The 21,431-nt window shown below is 40.4% G+C and overlaps 1 long non-coding RNA gene across 1 annotated transcript in view; it reads right to left on the bottom strand.

Annotated features, from left to right (window-relative positions):
- Nucleotides 1–2,558: 2,558 nt before the first annotated feature.
- Nucleotides 2,559–21,431, bottom strand: part of LOC122791018 — a 226,555-nt gene continuing 207,682 nt past the window's right edge. Inside the window, exon 3 of the long non-coding RNA XR_006363062.1 lies at nt 2,559–3,051. This is a non-coding gene — a long non-coding RNA (uncharacterized LOC122791018). The remainder of the gene's footprint in view (nt 3,052–21,431) is intronic.

Raw genomic sequence — 21,431 nt, 5'->3', positions numbered from 1 at the left:
TTTTATTTTTTATTTTAGGGAATTACATTGAGGAAATTTTTTACTCATTGGTCGAATATGTCCCAAGGGATGTAAAACATTAGGAGGTAGTGACAGGTAACAAAGCTTGGAAAGTTAGGAAGAAAGTGTGGTAGAATTAGGTAGGATGAAAGCAAGAGCATTTCCATTGTGAAGTAAGGTGTGAGTGCAGTGAGGTTTTAAATAAGGAGAGACTGCTGGTGGTGCGGATGGGAGAAGGGAAAGAGTTCCAGAGGCATGCAAGAGAGAAGGACATCAATTGATTCCCAGCAGGATGTGTTGGTTTATGCAATTTAATTGGGTTTTGGGAATTGGATCTTAGGAGTCTATCTGGTTTATACATTTCAACGGTGTTTGCTAGGGAGGGGCAGAGAAATGGGTTATGAATGAGTTTGTGTGCTTGGATGAGCTGGGTATATGTGAGGAAGTTTGGTAATTCTAGCCAACTTAGTTGGTGAAGGGAATTACAGTGGTGAGAAGAGGCTCTGTGACCTGCTGCAAATTTGGATATTTTGTTATAACAAGATGAGTTTTGTTTTGTGGAACGATTGTAGGCTGGTTAGGATAGATGCACCATGTAAAACTGATGGGATGAGATATGTATTAGCTAATGTAATCCTGGTGGTGGGAGAGATAACGCGACTGTGGCAGTAAAGCATACCTGTTTTTTTATGGGTTTTTTTTATATATATTTGCTTGTAGATGCTTATCAAATTTTAATTGATTGTCAATGATAATTCCTAGTAATTTTGTTTCAGAGACTAGTTATAGGGGGTATTATTATTGCTGGTAATTATGAAGGATTGTTTGTCTAGTGAAGAGGTTTTGGATGCATTGAATAACAAGTTTTGTTTTGGTTGCATTAAGGACTAGATGGCTGTCGAGCATCCACTGTTCAGTGGAAGAGAAGGTGGCTTGTGTTAGATTGTTAAGAGTTGTGGTGGAAGGGGAGGAACAGATTATAGTAGACTCATCGGCATATTGGATGAGACTGGAGTTAGGAATGGCTTGGAAGAAATCATTTATGAATATGTTGAATAGTAGGGGGCCTAGAATGGAACCTTGGGGGACGCCTGTGGATGTATTAAGGAAGGGTGAGGTAGCTTTTTTCCATTTAACTACTTGTTGCCTGTTTGTGACATAGCTTGAGAATCACTGGGTAGAGGAAGGGGATAGGTTAGGTTTACAGAGTTTGGTAAGAAGAAGGTTCTGGGAAATAGTGTCAAATGCCTTAGAGAGGTTGAGGAAAAGAGTGGATACAAAGTGGCCAGAGTCGTGGGATTTGTTTCTAGGAAGGAGAGGAGGGCAGTGGAGGTACTATGACCTGTAGCCATGTTGTGTCTGGGTAAGAAGCTGATTATTGATGAGGTAGGGTAAGAATTGGTGTACACACACTTCAAGTAGCTTAGAAATAGGGGATAGGATGGCAATAGGGCGAAAGTTTGGGATGTCATTATTATTGTCACCTTTATGGAGAGGAATAATAAAGACCTTCTTCCAGAGCTGGGGGGCTGAGATAGACTGATTAATTTGTATGCTGATAGGGAGAGCAATGGCTTCTGTAGCTACTTTTAGGAAGTAGGAGGGAATTTCATCAGCGGCATTGGAACCAGGTTTTAATTTTAGGAGAAGTTTTTTTATGGTGGATATAAAGATGGGATTGATAGAGAAAGGTGGATGTTGGGGGCAAGGGATGCTAGGGGAGGAAGGGATGGGAGCACGCTGAGGAGGGCTTGGTAAAGGATGATGATAGCTTGCTTATGGACTCTATGAATAAAGAGTTAAATTGGGTGGCTAAGTCCATGTCAGAGGCATCTGGGTTGGGGCAAGGATTTTCTTTTTTCCTGGGTTGAGGAAAGATGAGATTCCTTTTCAAAACAGTTTGGGATTGGTGGTGTGGTTGGTTTGGTGAGTGGAGAAATAGGCTTTGCGGTCTAAGGTAATAAGTGTAGTGGTTTTATTTTTGTGGTAACGTGTCCAGGCTTTGTCACAGAGTTACATAGTAGCTTAGGTGTTTTTGGTTAACCAGGGCACAGGGTTACTTTTTATACATTTTGTTTTAGAGGGGCAAAGGAGTTGAGCAGGTTTGTGAAAGTAGAGTTAAAGTAGGATAGAGCATTATCTAGGGAAAGAGGTTTTAATGGGTTCCAGTTTGTGCTTTTTAGTGCATTTGAGAAGGTTTCAGCATTGAAGTTCTTTAGGCAGCGTGTGGAAATATAGGTGTGAGTTAGTTGTATAGAAGAGGGGTGACAGTGGGCAAAAGTGGGGAAATGGTCAGCTAGTGGGTCTGGGAGAATACCACTATCAGAGATATAGTAAGGATGGGATACTAGAATCCAGGCTATTGTAGTTCCAGTGATGAAGTTCTTGGAAGGCCTGGTAGTGGAATTGATTAGTTGTGTAAAGTTATATAAGTTAATATTGAGTGAGTTAAATAGTGATGTAGAAATATTCTTATCTATACATAGTTTACTGTCCTAACTATGTATAGATAAGAATATTTCTACATCACTATTTAATTGATTGTCAGTAGTTTTTAAAACAATTATACATTTTTTTAATTGATTAATTGTTTAATTGTTCATGTGGAGTGTTATTTAAAGCAGGCTGATTTTATTATTTTGTATTCTGATGAAGTCTTTAGACGAAAGCGGTTATTAAAGTTTTACTACGCTATTACTGGGAATTTTTTGCACTTCTTGCCTTTGCACTGGTTTCCTAATTAGAAATATTATTTGAGTAAGTAGGGATAGAGATTTGAGGATCATGATGTTGGTTATTAGAGTAGAAGTAGGGGGTGAGTTAAGTTGTGAAGTTAGTTTGAGTAAGAGATTATGGTTTGGGTTAATTGTTTATCAGTTTATCAGCATAAGTTGTGTTTGTTAGTAAACTCTGAAAGGTAGGCTTACTGTAATGGGAGAACTGTGTGAGGAGATTTTGGGGGTATGATGGGTAGATTGGATGGTGGATGTGGATGTTATTCTCATTCGCAGACTGTTTACATGTCCAGCAGTTATAATCCAATTGTTGACTCTGGTAAAAAAATAAATAAATAATTATGGACACAGTAATGTATTTTAACTTTGTTTCACACATGTATTTAATAGTAAAGTACTCCAGCTTATTTCATACAACTGCACACTAATCCTGCAAAGTTGTACTGTTTGAATTGAGTGAACAACAGAAGGTTAGGTTACTTTCATCCACAGAGAGGCCCCAGTCAGCAATTATAGTCACTTTGCTGTTTACACCTCATGTGAGTATAAATGAAAAATAATACCTCTCATCCTCTTAACAAGAATCAGCGATACAACCAGAAAATGAGTGTCAAAGGCTCAAAAACAGGGACATATTTTAAATACCACTTTTATATACAAAAATGTGCTAGAATAACATTTTTTGCATTACCTCGATTTTCTGAAGGATATGATTTTTTGAAGCTCAAAAATCTGTCATTATTTAGTAACTGCAATTCTCAGTAATTTCTAGAAAGCTATAAATTTTATGAGGAGCACACCAAAAATGTGAGCAAAATCAGATTAGCTAATAAGGAGAGACTGGGATTTTGGATGCCAATCCTTAATGATAATAACAATAACCATACAGTACATTATATTCATAAAGTAGGAGAAAGTATTGTAAGAGCTAAGCCAACACAGTAATGGAGAAAGAAGATTCTGCTGATAGTGATAACTAAAATTATGGATATAGCTAATAAGCAAGAGGGGATGGAATTTACTGGAGAAAACTGGCAAAGGAACCAAAGTATTGGGAGCAAATAATTAGAGAAGGAAAGGTAATAGAATTTGAATAGGCTAAGAATTAGTTTGGACTGCAGGCTAGAGATTGCCTTCCCTACCAAGGATTGATATCAGAGTATAGGCAAAGAGAAAGGAACAGGTGCAGCCTAAGTGAATAAAAAAAAACAGCACTCGTAGAGTGTTTAGCAGAATCTAGAACAGAAGCTGCTGTTAAAAAAGGGATAATTAGTAGGGCATATAAAATATTGCATGATAACTATAGGAATGAATCAGAGGGGGTTAGAATGTATTGGGAAGAGAGACTGGATAAGCAATTCACAAAGAAACAATGGGGGGAAATATATATATATATATATATATATATATATATATATATATATATATGTATGTATGTATGTGTGTGTGTTCATAGGTAAGTACTAGGCTATCGGCCCTAGGGCCTATAGAGGCCTAGCCAAATGAGTTCCCTGGCTTTCGCCGCTCAAGAAAATTATTTTCCTGTGCCCCTGTTGAGCAGAGCCACAGCAGTGATTCCAGGGGTGAATTTCCTATTACCCCTCCAGTTGTCAAGATTTCTGTTAAAGAGGGCTAATGAGGAGCTTTGCTTGACCTGAATGGCAGCCTATTCCATAGCAGGAGAAGTCTCTGGGACAGGAATCTATCCCTCCAGCATGTTCTGTTTAGGTTTAGGTCCCTGGAGTGTGTGACTTGGAGAGATTGGGGTTTCTTTAAGTGTAGCATGTCCATCAGGTCTGGGATAAACATGGCTTTGTACGTTAGGCAGAGGTCGCCTCGGAGTAGGCGATATGCGATGGAGTAGAGCTGGAGTTTTTTGAGACGGTCAGCGTATGGCATCTGTTTGAGATTGGTAATCCTCTTAGTGAGGTATTTCTGTGGCCATTCCAGCTGTTGCAGATGTCTTGCATGGTACATGCCAAATGGGGCGGGGCATTGTACTCTATGATGGGTCTAATAAGGGATGAGTAGAGAGGAATGATGACCTCTCTTTTTATGGAGGAGAACCCCTTTGTGATGAGATGTGCCATGTAGAAGGGTTTCCTGACTACTGTGGTGACGTGATTATCAAAGGAGAGACTACTTTCTACCTGTGTCCCAAGGTCTCTTATCACACTTTTGGTGTTTAGTAGGCTACCACCTATGTGGTAGTTCATGGGTATGGTATTTTTCACAAAGGGGATGACAGTGCACTTCTTGGCATTGAGCTTTAAGCCATGACTTTGACACCAAGCATCAGTCTCAGTGAGACCTCTGTAGAATGTCCATATCCTTAGGTGAATGGATTATGGCTTCTAGTTTGCAGTCATCTGCGAATTTTGTTAGCCAAAGACCAGCTGTATTTGGCTGGACTTCAGAAAAGTAGATACCGAACAGGAGAGGACCGAGGGCTGACCCCTGTGGTACTCCACTTGGTTGTCACTGGTCTGAAGTCAGATTTAGTCTGCTACTTTAATTCTGTGGGTTCTGCCACTGAGCCAGTTGGCCACCCATTTTGTGACATAGGGATTTATGCCTAGTCCAGTGAGTTTATCTATAATACCAGAGTGGGGAATGGTGTCAAAAGCCTTGGCGAGGTCAAGATAGACAGTGTGCACTACCTTACCCTCGGCTACAGCTCTAGTGACTGCTTCAAAGAAGTCATTCAGGTTTAAGAGGTGTGATTTTCCCTTTAAAAATTCAAACTGAGTGGGGTCCAGAGTTTGGAGGTTACCCATGTCTTTGTTTATAAGCTCTAGGATGATGCATTCCATGGCCTTGCAGACCAGGCTCGTCAGGCTAATGGGGCGGTAGTTCCCAGGGTCTGTGATGGCACCCCCTTTGTGGAGTGGGATAACTGTCACTGTGTGTCACTTCATAGGCACAAAGCCTGACGTGAGGCTATGGTTGAACATGGTACTTAGGTGGGATGCCAGTGCATTCTGTAATTCGTACAGAACGCAGACCGAGATGTTGTCCAGTCCCATAGATGCTGTGTTCTTGGCTTTGGAGAGTGCGGTCTTCACCTGTGCGGCTGTGATTTCAGGGGGGTTGCAATCATCCGGTATGGGGATGGACCCTTTGGGGGTGAGGGTGGTGAAGTTAGCACTGAACCTGTCTGCCAGGATGTTGGCAATATCAGTTGGTTCGGTAAATGTAGTGCCATTGTGCTGTAGTTCAGAGCAGATCGGAGTATTGCCATTGAGATTCTTGACATAGCTGTAGAAGGCTTTGTGGTTGTATTCAGAATCCAATGAGATTTTATTTTCATAACTAGCTTTGGAGGATTTTATGAGGGATCTCAGCTTCTTGCTGAGGCTGACCAGGGAGTTCCTGCAGTCATGAGATTTTACTCTTTTCTGAAACAGTTTCTTCCTTCTCTTGTAGAGCTTGTTTATGGCAGGGGACCACCAGATTGGCTTCCTTTTTCTGGAGGAAACCATCTTGGTTCTGTTGGGGATGGCACGGTCTATGCATTCGTGTATGTGCTTATACAGTGCATTTGTGTATGACTCAGCAGTCGTGCCACTATTTTCCATCTGTGAGGGTGTAATGAAGTTTGCCACTTCTGACTTAAGAAGCATGAAGTTGGCTTTGGAGAAGTTTTTTTACAGTGGTTTCCTTAATGGGGGGGGGGGGGTATTACATGTCTAGGTGATTAGCTTGTGATCAGACCTGACCAGAGAGGAGTTGACCTCTGGTGTGGAGCATCTATTACCCATATTGGTAATGACCAGATCCAGGATGTTGCTACCCCTGGTAGGGGTATAGACAAGCTGGTCCAGGGCATTGGAATTGATGAATTCCAGAAAAATTGGGCAAATGAGTTAGTACATGAGTAGTTTTCCCAGTTGATGGAGGGGTAGTTGAAATCTCCCAAAATTAAGGTATTGGGCTGTATCTTAATATTATCCAGTATATCGAAAAACATGGAGTGGGGGTTCTGGGGCATGGCAGGGATCTGTAACACACTACAACTTGAATCGCAGTCTTACCCAGTGTTAATTGTACTTGGATAATTTCGGAGTATTATGTTGAGCAACTAGCCTGGAGGTGTGGATATCCTTTATGAATATGGAGACGCCTCCTCCTTTAGTATTTCGGTTTGAGTTGGCTTCCATATATATATATCTAAGCACTTTACTGTCTCGAAATACTGAAATCTCAAATTTCAGTATCTCGAGATGAAATGCCAAAAGTGCAGTTGAGTGAAACTGCACTTGATCGAATTTGAAGTGTCGAATCCACGGTTGCCGTGGTGCGATACATGGGATTTGCTGTGTTTGTAAGGTGCGGTGTGCTGTAGGATATGGTTTACCTGCCATTGTGTGGATATATATGGAGATTCAGATAAGTGGTGGTCGTATGTATGTGATGTGTTTGTGCAAGGGGAATATAGAGTATGTAGTGGTGGGTTTAGTATATATAAGTAGTGGGGATGTAGTGGTGGGTTTAGTATATATAAGTAGTGGGGGTGTGGGAGGCGCAGGCCCCCACATGGGGGATGCAGGGGGGGCTTATATGTAGGGTAGGTGTATGTATTTGTGTTGTGTTTGTGTGTGTTTTGTTGGTTTGTTGTAATGTGGGGAGGAAGGTGCATGTATGTTAGTTTATGTGGTGGAGGGTGTATTTAAAAGTTGTGATTTTGAATTTCGGGCTTTTGGGGTTTCGATATTGTGAATGTTTGGCTTTATAGTCTCGGGATACTGAAATTGGAGATTTCAGTATTTTGAGATTATAAGGTGAATCCATATATATATATATATATATATATATATATATATGTGTGTGTGTATGGCTCCCACATATTCAACAAAGTCAAGATGATTTAGAATCTTTTCTTGGAAGTCTGTGCATAGCTATTTTTATACCACAAGCAAATTTCAAAGATTTTTTTCTCAAGTAGATTGCAAATGTTGAATGTGTGATGGGGATGAAAGAGGTAATTGGAAACATATTTTTTGGGACTGTAATGAGTTGTCATACTTTAAAAGTTCTCTGCAAACTACTACATCAGAAATACTGGGTGAGCATATTGGTATAACTAACCAAATTATTTTTGAGCTGTGATATAAAATTGGAATTGCCTACATAGTAAGGTCTTGCTGCAGTTAATTCTAGTGACTTCCAAAAAAAGCAGTTACTAGAAAATGGATATCAACATCTGAGCCCACTACACTAGAAGTACTGAATAAAGTAACAGAGATAAAATAATTGGAAGTGGGATCTTTAGAAAGGGTTCTTTACAAATTATATAGAAAAAATGGGAATTGTGGGAACAATGCATGCAGAATAATGTTTTGGAGGACAGATGAGCTTTAAGGAAAGCCAGGAATTTAATGAGTTATGTGCTGTTTGACTAACAATAACTATATGGAAGGTTATATGTGATGTAATGATTGCAACTAAAAATATGTTAGTACAGTTTGTTTTCATTTATATAAATGTATGATTGCCTGTGTCATACTTAATAATTCAATAAAGGTGTTTCTTGTTGAAAAAATCAGGATAGCAGATGGCTCTCAGTAAAGCTTAAAACATCATTATTACACTTGGTACTAAGAGTCAGCCACAGTGACAGATAAATCTTCAAGAAGGTGCTATTGAGCCTGCTCCAAAGAAATCCTTGAAGCAAGCTTTAGTCATGTAAAACTAAAACACAGATATTTTTTTCTCTCTTCACAATAAAAAATGCATGCTGAGCCCCAAGACCTAACATGTATTATTTAAGCTACTCAAGCGTCTTGGCATTTGTTCTCTGTGCAGGAGAGGCTGGGTGCAGGTAATGCGGCAGTATTCATTTTTTTATTTTTTTTTATTTTTAAAGACGTTTCATCACTCTGATGATGAGCACATATACACTTGAAACCTGAAAGCACTACCATGTGTTCCCAGAGCAGTTTTAAAATAAGAAAAACAGAGAGCTGGACAATGTATTTTATTTCCTGATAATCAGGAGAAACACAAAACTGCACTCCCTGGAAGCATTCCACACCTTAGAGGATGCTGATGTCTGTGCAATTACTGAGACATGGTTCAAGGCCACTGAGAGCATCCCAGCCATGGAGGGCTGCAATGCTTTCCACATGTTCAGACCTCAAAATGAGCATGAAGGAACCAAAGGTGGAGGTGTATCCATCTTCACTAAAACCAAATACACTTTGAGACTTGTCAAATAGCATGATTCTCTTGAACTACTCCATATCCAATTAACTATTGGAAAACTACCATATCACATTTTTGCCAGCTATAGATTTTCCCACCATGAACCAGGATAAGCACACCACCTACCTCGATTTATAGGTATTCCTCAAGAATTTTTCAGCAGTACATTAATATTTTTCCAGACAACAGACTGTCATCTCCATACATAATAAGGCCACAGCCCCACAGCACTACAGTTACTCCTCACAAACCAGACCTTTTAGTAAGACACCACTAATAAACTTTATACAGAAAACAGCCAGAGCAAACAACGTCCCTCTACATACAACAATTGCAGCTGTTACACAAATTGGGAAGCACAAGCACTAAATCAGCAAACTTCAGCAGTGTTCCTTCAGAACAGAAAATACATTAGCCAGTTAACAGCTATGTGCTTTACCATCTCCACAAACTTTCAAGTTTCTAGTGTGACATCACACAGCCAAGAAGTAAGAAAAGTTTAAAAAACCTACAGACAACAAGACACATTCTTCCAGAATCATAAAGTTACGTAAGACTTTATATGCACTTTTTAGATAACAGCTCATAAAAGTTTATCAGTAAAAGTCGCTTGTATACATCTTGTATAAACATGTCAAATAATACTTCTGTAGTTAAAACATCAGTAAATGTTTCATGTAAAGTTAAAAATTGAGTAAATCAGTCTAAAAAACTGTGTTCCAGAAATGTTATTTTAAAGTTAAAAGTTATTAGTTCAGAAATGTTAAACATTTGTAAATGCAAAAGGGTTAAATCACAGATGCAGACTGCAGTAGACACACTTTCTCATGTTTCTCAGACTAAGTCAGCTTTTAGCAGTACATTTTCAGACGTAACACAAATTCTTTTGTAAATGCTGCAGCACATGTAATGCAACATACAGATTTAAGTCACAGTACAATTTCAATTACAAATGTTCAGAATGTAATAAATTCTTGTTTATATGTAATTCCAGGTACAGAGTTAAGTAGCAATACGGTAAATGTAGATTAAAACATTCAGTATACAAGCCAGTACAAATATTGCACTTAGGGGGATAATAGTGCAGAATCAGTCAGAAAAGCAACCCCAAAGCATGATACTGCCACCACCATGCTTCACCATGGGGATGGTGTTCTTTTGGTGATAGAAAGTGTTGATGTTCTTCGTGTTTCACTGTTGCAGTCATAACTGTAGGGTACTCCTGCTGGCAGGCAGCCCGAGGTCAGACAGAATATCAAAGTCTGGGTCCAGCGTCGGCTGTATCAGCACGAACCCTGACGTCAGAACGCATGGGTATAAAGCTGACAGCCGACGCCATCTTCCCCAGTCTTTCTTGCCATGCGGTGCAAAGCAGTTCGCTTGTTGTTGGTTGGTGTTTTCAAGACTACCTGGTGTAATTGTCATCGGTCCGAAGTTTTCTACTTCTCTTCTCAAAGCTAAGTACCCCGTTGGGGAAACCTTTTTCTTGCTCCTCCGATGTCAGAAAAAGTTAATAATTGGGTATCGTGTGGAAAACAAATACCTCATAAAGATTTCCACTCTTACTGTCTACCTTGCTTAGGCCCTGACCACGACGTTTCTTGCTGTCGGTTCTGTGCCAGGTTTAATTCTCGCACTATCAAGCGTAGGTACGATTGGGCCTTGAATTACTTCGGTAGATGTTTTAACTATAGGATGTCGTCGGATACTTTACCGACTACCGGAATACAGAAGAAACGCAAAGACAAGGACAGGCCTCCGAGGTCCAAACAGGATACTTTGCAGCTGGAGCCAGCTTCAGGTTCGGCGGTCATCAGTGAAGTGCTTTTGCAGCCCCTGTCGTCCGCCACTTCAGAACCGATGGCCGACACGGACTCCCATGGAGAGCCATCTAGGCCTGGTAATTTGTCTGCTGCAGGACCTTCAGACGTCGCTCCTTCAGATGGGTCCAGAACTGCTGTGCAGGTACCGGCTTCTGAGGGGGTCTTCAGGCCTTCACATATTACTATTTCCACAAAGGCAAAGGCTAAGTCAAAGACTCCTGTTAAACCCAGACTTTCTGCTCAAGCTTCTTCAGATTCAGCTCCTAAGACTCAGAAGCAATTACTACGGATGGCTGAGGATTTATTAACTATGATCAGGGGCTCTCACCCTCCTCCTGAGAAAAGGCCTAGACAGGATATCCCTTATGATTCCTCTGATCAGGCTTCAGTATCTTCAGTTTTTTCCTCTGATCAGGATTATTCTTTTCCTCCTTATGAGGATTCGGATGCAGAGGATTCTGTTCCCTCTGCCTCTCCCCCTGAAGATTTCTCTTTTGGGGAGACCTTGCATGAGATGAGGGAGCATTTCCATTGGGAAGGTCAGGATTACTCTGCTTCCAAAAAGAGACTTAGGGAATTTCTTCTTCTCCCTCAACACAGGCCTTTAGCTATCCCTCCTGTACTTGACATTGTGGATGATGCCTTCTCTGAAGCTAACTTGAATCCTGATTCCATGCCGCCTGCTCCTTCTAAGCCTGATAGATTTTACAGGGTCCCTGATTCCCATCAATTCTTATTTAAGAACCCTTCTGCTGATCCTGAAACTATTTCTTGGGGTTCCAAGGCTGCTAAGGCCGCCTCCTCTAAGAATCCTATCCCCTCTGAAAAGGATTCTCGGGCCCTGGACAGGTGGGGCAAAAAGGTTTATACTTCAGCTACCCTTTCTATTAGGGCTTTAAATTGCCAGTTTCACATGTTTAAGTATCAACAGTTTCTTTTATCTGTTTTAAAACAAAGGCTTTCTACCTTTCCTGCATGTGCTGAGGACAAGGAATTACAGGATGTGTTGCATGCAACTGAACAAGTTAGCAAACATAGTTTACATTGTGGTTTTGATGCCTTAGAGGCTTCCTGCAGGGCTGCTGCCTCTGGTACTGTTATCAGGAGACATGCTTGGCTTCGTGAGCAGACATTACTTGAACAAGTTAAGGCTAAATTGCTAGATGCCCCTGTTCAGCATGATGTCTTATTTGGATCTAAGGCTGAGGAGGTTATTAAAAAGATGGAAGAAAAAGCCAAGTCTATGCAGACTGTAAAAGATTTTTTGCAAGTACAGCCTCCTAGATTTTATAGAAATTGGCCTTCCAAAAATTGGTCTTTTCCCACTTCTGACAGGCCTCAAAGGGGAAGATATAGATGCTCCAGAGGTCGGGCGCAGGCTCAGGCCTCTTACAGATCTAGACAGTGGACTGCTTCTTCACCTAGAAGGGGAGAAGACAGACCTCAAACCCAAAGAAAGCAGACCCAATGACTCCCTCTGTTGGGCTAAAGGTCCCCTTTCCCTGGATGCCCCTCTCGGAGGAAAACTTTCTCTTTTTTACCAAAATTGGACTCACATTACCCAGGACAAATGGGTGTTAGACGTGATTTTGAAAGGCTACAGATTCCACTTTCACACTTTGCCAAGGCCTTCCGGCTGGCCAGATCTGCCAAAACATCAATGGACAGAGGCCTTAAATCAAGTGGACGCTTTATTAGCCTTAAGAGCCATAGAACCTGTTCCACCTCTAGAGGTGGGGAAAGGTTTTTATTCAAGACTTTTTCTGGTCCCAAGAAAACAAAACTCCTAGAGACCTATTCTGGACCTTTCAATATTAAACACCTTTTTGGAAATTCCAAAATTCAAGATGCTTACTCTTCAACAACTTCTCCCAATGCTCTCACAAGATGCTTGGATGGTGACATTGGATTTAAAAGAGGCTTACTTACATGTCCCCATAAGGCAACAATGCAGAAAGTACCTCAGATTCAAGGCAGGCTCGAGACACTTCCAATTCTCTGTACTGCCATTTGGCTTATCTACTGCGCCCAGAGTTTTTACCAAATGTCTGGCTCCAGTAGTGGCTTACTGCAGACTTCAGGGGATTCAGATTTACCCCTATCTGGACGACTGTCTAATTCAGGCAGACATCAAAGACCTTTTACTTCAACACCTGCATTTTGTTCAACATCTTCTCCTACTGCTGGGATTCTCAGTGAACATAAAAAAAGTCACATTTGATTCCTTCTCAATGAATGATCTTTTTGGGAGCTCTTCTAGACACAAGTTTACAGATGGCCTTCCTGACTCCAGAAAAACAGTTGCAGCTGGCTTCGATCTTCAAGTCCTTGGCAACCTTGACTCAGCTCACTGCAAGGAAATTCCTGCAGGCTTTGGGCTACATGGCCTCTTGCATCCTGTTGATTCCAAATGCGAGGCTTCACATGAGGAAACTTCAATGGTACCTAAAGAGTGTATGGTCTCAGCATTGCCACAGTCTGGATACAATGATTCCACTGATTCCCTGCCTCCAGAAGGAATTCCTTTGGTGGTCCAGGGCGTGTGTTTTGAATGAAGGGAAACCCTTTCGTCTTCCTCAACCTACTCAGATCATAACCACGGACGCCTCGGATTATGCTTGGGGAGCTCATTTTCTAAACAAATGCCAACAGGGCTGTTGGACAAACAAACACCTTCTATGGCACATCAACTTGAAAGAAATGTTGGCAGTCCAACATGCTCTTCTAGCCTTCCAGACTCTTTTGAAGCCAGGACCTCTGCTAATTCGAACAGACAATACCACAGTCATGTGGTACATAAACAAGCAAGGGGGCTCTCACTCTTACCCCCTGTGCAGACATGCCATGACTTTATGGGACACAGCCCTAAATTTGAATCTGGATCTTCAGGCACAGTTCATTCCAGGAAATCAGAATCTCTTAGCAGACAGCTTAAGCAGAAACATTTTGGATCCTCACGAATGGATGTTGGATCCCATCTTATTCAGCAAGATAACTGCAGTTTGGGGCTGTCCTCAGATAGATCTGTTTGCATCCCATCTCAACCATCAGTTGACTCTCTTTTGCACCAGGTCCTTCCACAAGACAGCTTGGAAAGTGGATGCCCTGTCCTTCAGCTGGAGGAATCTTTCGGGATATGCCTTCCCTCCTCTTCTGCCTCTGGTATTGCTAAAGATAAAGCTGGACAAACCCAGACTGATTATTTTGATAGCTCCAAATTGGCCTCGTCAGTTTTGGTATCCAACTCTTCTGCACCTTTGTTTGGAACCCCCTTGGAATCTTCCTCTGATCCATTCTCTACTGTCCCAGCATCAGGGTCAGGTATTTCACTCCCAAATAAAGACTCTCTGCCTGGCAGCTTGGCTCATCAAAGGCAATTGATTCCTTCTTCCCTTCCTAAACAAGTTTTGGATGTTCTTTTAGAAGCTAGGCGTCCTAGTACAAGGAAATCTTATGCTTCAAAATGGAAAAGATTTTGTATTTGGATGCAGGATCGTGGTTCGGATCCTTTTTTACCTGATATTCCCTCTATTTTACTTTATCTCTCAGACCTATTGATTAAAGGTCTTTCCTTTTCTTCCATTAAAATTCATGCTTCTGCTATTTCGGCTCATTTCAGTTGTGATCCTCCCAGTTTTTCACACCAGCTGGTTAGACAATTTCTGAGAGGAGCTAAGAATTTAAGACCTCCTAGATCTCCTCCTGTCCCTCCTTGGGATCTCAACTATGTCTTGGAAAAGCTTACTTTGCCTCCTTTTGAGCCTGCTGCCTCTGCGGATATTAAGTTTTTATCCTGGAAGACAGCTATCTTGTTGGCCTTGACTTCTGCCAGAAGGGTGTCTGAGTTGCAAGCCCTCATGGCCGTGGAACCTTACCTCATCTTCCATCAGGACAGAGTTTCCTTGAGGACCAATCCTTCTTTTATGCCTAAGGTAGTTTCTAGAGTGGCTCTAAATCAGACTATTCACCTTCCTACCTTTTTCCCAAAACCCCAAAATAAGGGGGAATGGATTTTGCATTCATTGGACGTGCACAGGCAACTACGTTTTTACCTGGACAAAACTAAAGATTTCAGGAAATCAGATCAATTGCTTGTCTCATTTGCTTCCAGTTCTCTAGGTAAAGCTATTTCTAAGCAAACTATTTCCAAATGGATTGCTCATGGAATAAGATATTGTTACTGTCTTTATGGGAAACAGATTCCAGGTACTGTCAGGACTCATTCTACTAGAGCAGCTGCCACTTCAGCAGCCTTTCTCAGAGGAGTTCCTACCAAGGACATTATGGAGGCTGCCACTTGGAGCTCTGTACATACTTTTTCCAAGCACTATAACCTCCCTTTGTACTCTAAGTCTAGGGCAGGCTTTGCCTCTGCTGTTTTGCAGGGTCTTCTAGCTGCCCCTTCTTCTTCTTCATAACCTCCTCCCGTGTTCTCAGCTTTGGGATTCTACCCTACAGTTATGACTGCAACAGTGAAACACGAAGAACATAGTACAGTTGTGTATACCTACCATAAATGTAGATGTTCGAGTGTCTTCACTGTTGCAGTCAGTGTTTCCCTCCCTCCAGACCCCTCTGGTTTATTTTCCACTACCTTCCTGGTGTATTTGTGATTCCTTTGGGACACCTTTTGGTTTTATGGGGGCTTCTGACATCAGGGGCAAGAAAGGCTGGAGAAGATGGCGTCGACTGTCAGCTTTATACCCATGCGTTCTGACGTCAGGGTTCGTGCCGATACAGCCGACGCCGGACCCAGACTTTGATATTCTGGCTGACCTCGGGCTGCCTGCCGGCAGGAGTACCCTACAGTTATGACTGCAACAGTGAAGACACTCGAACATCTGCATTTATGGTAGGTATACACAACTGTACTTTTTGCACCAAACATACATTTTGGAATTATTGCCAAAACATTCAACCTTGGTCTCATCAGACCATACCACATTCCTGCAGAAATTCCTGTAGCTCCCTTCAGTGTTGCTGTAGGTCTCTTGGCAGCCTCCCTGAACGTTTTTGGGATTGCTTTTCTTCACTGGAACTGGGGGTAGAGGGAATTATGAACAGTTCCAAATGCCAGTCACTTTTGGCCCAAAATCTTCAGCATCTGCTAGAAAGCTGAAGATGAAGAGGAATTTCACCTTTTAACACGACAATGACCGCAAGCATACATCCAAATCAACAAAAGAATGGCTTCACCAGAAGAAAATTAAAGTTTTGGAATGGCCCAGCCAGAGCCCAGACCTAAATCCAATAGAAAATCTGTGGGCTGACTTGAAGAGGACTGTGCACAAGAGATACCCTCTCAATCTGGCAAATTTGGAGAGCTTTTGCAAGGAAGAGTGGGCAAATATTGCCAAGTCAAGATGTGCCATGCTGATAGGTTGCTACCCAAGAAGACTGAATGCTGTAATTAAATCAAAAGGTGCTTCGACAAAGTATTAATTTAAGGGTGTGCACACTAATGCAAAGCTTATTGTACGTTTTGTATTTTTTATATTTTTTTCCCCTAACAGATTTGTTTATTTTTCAATTGAATTGTACAGGTTATATGTCACATTAAAGGTGGGAACAGTTTTGAAATTATTTATTGCGGTCTCATTTTTTTATCACAAAAATCTGGTATTTTAATAGGGCTGTGTGCACTTTTTATATCCACTGTACTTGTATAAAGGACATACAAGTAAACTTCCAGATAAAGAAACTTCACACGATTGTATAAAATACAGACAAGTAAACTTCCAGAATCAGATCAATTTAAATCTGGTAATAAATGTGTCTATATAATCAGTTTAAGATTGTATATATTTCATACAGAAATTGGTTTACCAAACACATCAGATCAGATTACAGCCGGCTCAGCAAGCTGAATTAAAAACAGTACTGTATTTCATAAGGCAGTATGGTAAAAAAAAAATTATTTAGTACAGTTTATGCAGTTATATTTCATACTGTTTATCCAAGAAAATTCTAGACAGTAATGATACATTCTTGCAGCATTCAGTAGTACTGAAAAGTTAAATGACTTCAGTTTAAAAACGGCTATGTTAAGACAATGGGTGGAGTTTCACTCACAGAACAGTACGTTAAAATCTGAGCATCATGAAAGCAAATGTAAAAAGTTGAACAGTTAAAATTAATTTTATATAGGTGCAGAAATGCACAGTGTCAGATTGCTACTTTAGTTTCATTTGAGGTTATGACAGAAAAACAATGTCACTGAGGTTTCAGTTTAATTTAATAATAAAGTTACAGCTTTTCCATGGCACTGTAGTAAATTACAGTTTATTAGCAGCAAATGATTATTTCATGCTGAAAAATGTAAATAAAGTCAGGCAACAGGCAGTGCTATCAGTTTATAATTGTTAAAGCTGCAAATTTTATTTTAAGCACCTGATAATAAATACAATCAAAAACTCTAGCCACCCTGCCTTGCACAAGAGATGAAAAGGAGAGGTTTAAGAGGCATAACTATAAAAAGGACACTTGGACATTAAAGCAGGTCTTCCAGTACCTCATCAGTGACTGGGACAATGCAGAGTAAAATTTGGCAAAGGCTGTGGTGCAGAACTCAACTGTCTATGTGTTTCATTTATTTCTTCAGTGTTTGTTTAAAGTAAAAATGTATGAGTTAAAGCAAGTATGTAAATGTTCTCTTGGTCAAAGACAATTATATAACAGTACTAGTTTTAAGTTAATGTTTTGTGTTTTCAGGTAACACTGTCAGAAAAGGTATTAAGTATGTAAATGTTCTCATATTTTCAGACAGTTGCGTAATAGTACTAGTTTTTAGTTTATTTTTTATCTATTTTCAGGAAAGTGTCAAAAATGGTATTAAGTATGTAAATGTTCTCATGTTTTCAGACAATTGTACAACAGTACTAGTTTTCGGTGTATTTATGTTCAGATAATACTGACAGAAAAATAGGTACTAATAGTTTCCAGAATATACACAGCTATTCTAAATGTTCAGTATGTAAAATTCAGTCAGTTTTAAGGGTAAAGTGACAGAATTATTTGTGGCAGGCTTATTACATCATACAATTCTACTACATCATTCTTCACATTATTTGGTCATCAGTTTAAAGGGTAAAGTGACAGAATTACATTATTCAGTCATTAGTTAAGGGTAAAGTTCAACCTTCCACCCACCTTCCTCAAACTGTCTGCACACAGCATTGCCTATCCCATCTCTATTCTTATAAATAGATCCATACAAGAATCATACGTCCTGATGCTTACATCATCCCCCTCTACAAAGGTGGCAAAAATACTGATACCACCAACTTCAGGCCTATTGTCATCCTTTCCCCTCTTTCTAAAATACTAGAGAAAACAATACAGGCAAAACTTGTAGCCCACCTAACACTAAACAATATCCTCTCCCCTACCCAACATGGCTTTCACCCTGGCCACAGCACCATGACTGCCCACCTTTCCTTTCTTGAAACCATAAACCTTAAACGCGACTCAGGCAAGTTCGTATCCACACTATTCCTAGATCTGTCAAAGGCCTTTGACACAATCTCACACAACCTACTTATATCCCATCTCTCCACCCTACAGCTTCCTCCCACCACCATCGCCTGGTTTTCCAGCTACTTGTCCAACCACCAACAAGCAGTCCAGTGGAAAACTTCAACCTCCCCCTTCCCACAGGTGTCCCACAAGATTCTGTACTTGGCCCTCTTCAACCTATTCATTAACAACTTTCACCAATCCATCCCAGACTCATCCATCATCCAATTTGCAGATGACTCAACAATCATCTACTCAGCCTTCTCCCCCTCTGAGCTCCTAGCAAAAACCCAACTAGCCTTCTCCAAAACAGAAACCTGGATGCAGTTTAACCATCTGGCACTAAATGCAAGTAAAACCAAACTAATGTTTTTTCCCCTACCAAAAAACTCCGTTGACAAATCCATATTCACCATATAGAGCCAAAACAACACCCTCCTTGAAATCGTTCCCAACACCAAGCTTCTTGGCATCATTATTGATGAAGAACTAAAATTTGACACCTACATCTGGTCCGCAGTCAAGAAAACCCACCAAACGTTAGGTCTCCTCTACAGACCCAACCACTTCCTAAGTACCTTTACCTGTCAAACTCTTGCATCCACCTTCTTACTCCCCTCCCTTATGTATGTTGCCCCTCTTTTCACCAGTCTCCATTTTGGCCTTCAGTCCAAACTTGAATTCTGCTATCACAAGATCTCCAAATTTGCAACCAACTCAAGAAAACTCATCCCACCACTCCCACTCCCTCCTCACCCTCAACTGGCTTGAACTACCCAACTACCTCAGTTACCTACAACTCACCATTGCTCACAAGCTCATATTTAAACCTGCCAACTGCCCAGCTCTCGCTACTTCCTTAAAACCTTACATTGCCAACCACTCACTCAGATCCAAAAACCAAAATCTCCTTCAGGTCTGCAAACCTGCACAACTTCCTGGCCATCTACTGCTGTCCCACTCCTTAGCTAAACAGTGGAACTCTCTCCCCACACACCTACACAACCTACCTAACCATACACATTTCAAATCTTAGCTACTCTGTCATCTTTCTTCTAAATGGGAATGCCCTTGCCACGCTCCACCTTAACACCCCCCCTCATTCCACCTTAACACCCCCCCTGATTCCACCTTGAACTGACTCATCGGTACTTACTTATTATCACAACCAGATTTTTGACGGCAATACCGGCTGGTTGACAATCAGGCAATATGTTTGTTAATGTTTTAAAAATGTTAAATACTGTGTTTTCTGTAACAGTTCAGGTTGTTTTTTGGGAGTGTTATCACTGAGAAGTAAAAAAAAATACTGTGTTGTATTTTTATGCACTTGACTGCCAGCATGTCGGTTATTGCAAGTCTGCCCACTGAACGTTCCTTTTTTCGTGGCAGCAAAAGCGATGTCTGCTAAAGTATTGCAGCATATTCCCATGCCCAGAACTGTTTTTAAAGGTTGACAGTTCCCATACCAGCAGAAAAGGGGGTAAAAAGCAGCTGACGGTTCCCACTCCAGCCAAAAAGAGGGGGAGAAAGCAACATTTACAGAAGTGATACTTTTACCAGTAAAACACTCATACACTCCCAGAGCCAACACAGCATGTGTAGGATTGAAAGAGAAAGCTATCAGAGTGCATTTCTGTTCTTTCGCAACCAAGTCCCACAAAAAGCCACTACATTTTCTTCACATACTGCTCGGGTCATCTCAACTCCCATTTCCAGGACAGTACTGGCATGCATGCTTGAAATAATTGCACATTACAGTTTTTTCACGATATGTGCTGGCCCGAGAAAGAACCACGCAGCAGGTGGACTTGAAAGAAGAGAAATTATGCTAGTGAAGTGCGGAAAGAAAGACGAACAGTATGTTTTTTTTCAATTTTATTGCCATCACTACAGAAAAGGCAATGTTGTGGTATAAGGACACATGTTACACTACATTTCGCCCAACATTAATGACACTCTTTCAAGATCTCTGTGCGGTTTTCACAACTGCGAATATCTGGTTGCGATAATATGTAAGTACCGATATATCCAACTACTTCATCCCATCCAAAACAATCCCTCCCCTACCAAAAACAAATTTTCTCTCAAATATGTATTGTACTATACTCTTCAATCTCAAATATACTATTACCCTCTCCATGCATAATATTTTCCTAACCTACTAATGGCTAGTAGCTATATATTTTGAAATGTTAAATCTACAATTGAGTTTATAACAAAAATATTCATTTTATGTAAATGTTGAAATTTCTGTATTGAATTATGTCTTTTCATTTTTGTAACATTGTGATATGCCAATTGCAAATATCATGGAGCTTATCTGTAAATATTTAATTAGCTGTATGAATCATGTCCTTTTGTAACATGTGAAGTGTAACTTGCAATTATTGTGGAGCATTTCTCCCCGGGCCTCCACTGAAAATGGGCTCTTTTTGGCCCAGTGGACTTCCTCGGTCATCAAACTTAAAAAAATAAATAAAGTAACAGAATTATTTATTATAGGCTTATTAAAATAAGTAATCTAAAGAATAGGTAGTAATAGTTATTCAATATACTCGAGGCATAACACGGCAAGCTTAATTTGTTAATTTACAGGTTACATGTTCACTTTATTGTACATTAGTCAGAAAGTTAAAAGGACACTGACAAAGTATGCAAAGGTATAGATCTGAAATACAGAAAACATAGATTTTAGTAAACTATTATAGTTCATAAATATTCATAGAGTATTTCAGATACAAATTTAGGAGGCAGACATCTATTACAGCACATATAAGTTAAAAAGGTAATTAGCATTATTAACAAATCTATATGAGAATTTACAGACACCAGTTAATACAGTATATGGTAATTATGCTTCAAGACCAGTTATAAAGATATCCCTTTAGTGCTGATTTCAGTTAATCTTCAGAAAATAGCCGTCGTACTTGATAGGCTGTACAATAAAAAAGAAAATGGACCGAACAGTACAATGTTTAAAGATTTAAATCAAAGCACAACAGTAAAAGGTTTCATTTGCTATAAGAGAGAGATATCATGGTACAATAGGGCACCAGTTCATAAGGTAAAAAGCATAGGCAGTAGACCGTGTAATTTTACCATTACAACATGCAGAGATAGGGAAGTAAAATAGTCAGGGTTAACAGTTCGT

The sequence above is a fragment of the Protopterus annectens genome, chromosome 16.part0 (assembly GCF_019279795.1).
Source record: "Protopterus annectens isolate FY-2018-M chromosome 16.part0, PAN1.0, whole genome shotgun sequence".
NCBI classification, from domain to species: domain Eukaryota; kingdom Metazoa; phylum Chordata; order Ceratodontiformes; family Protopteridae; genus Protopterus; species Protopterus annectens.
Note: the sequence above shows the minus strand (reverse complement) of the source record. Positions and strands in the feature narration are given on the sequence as shown.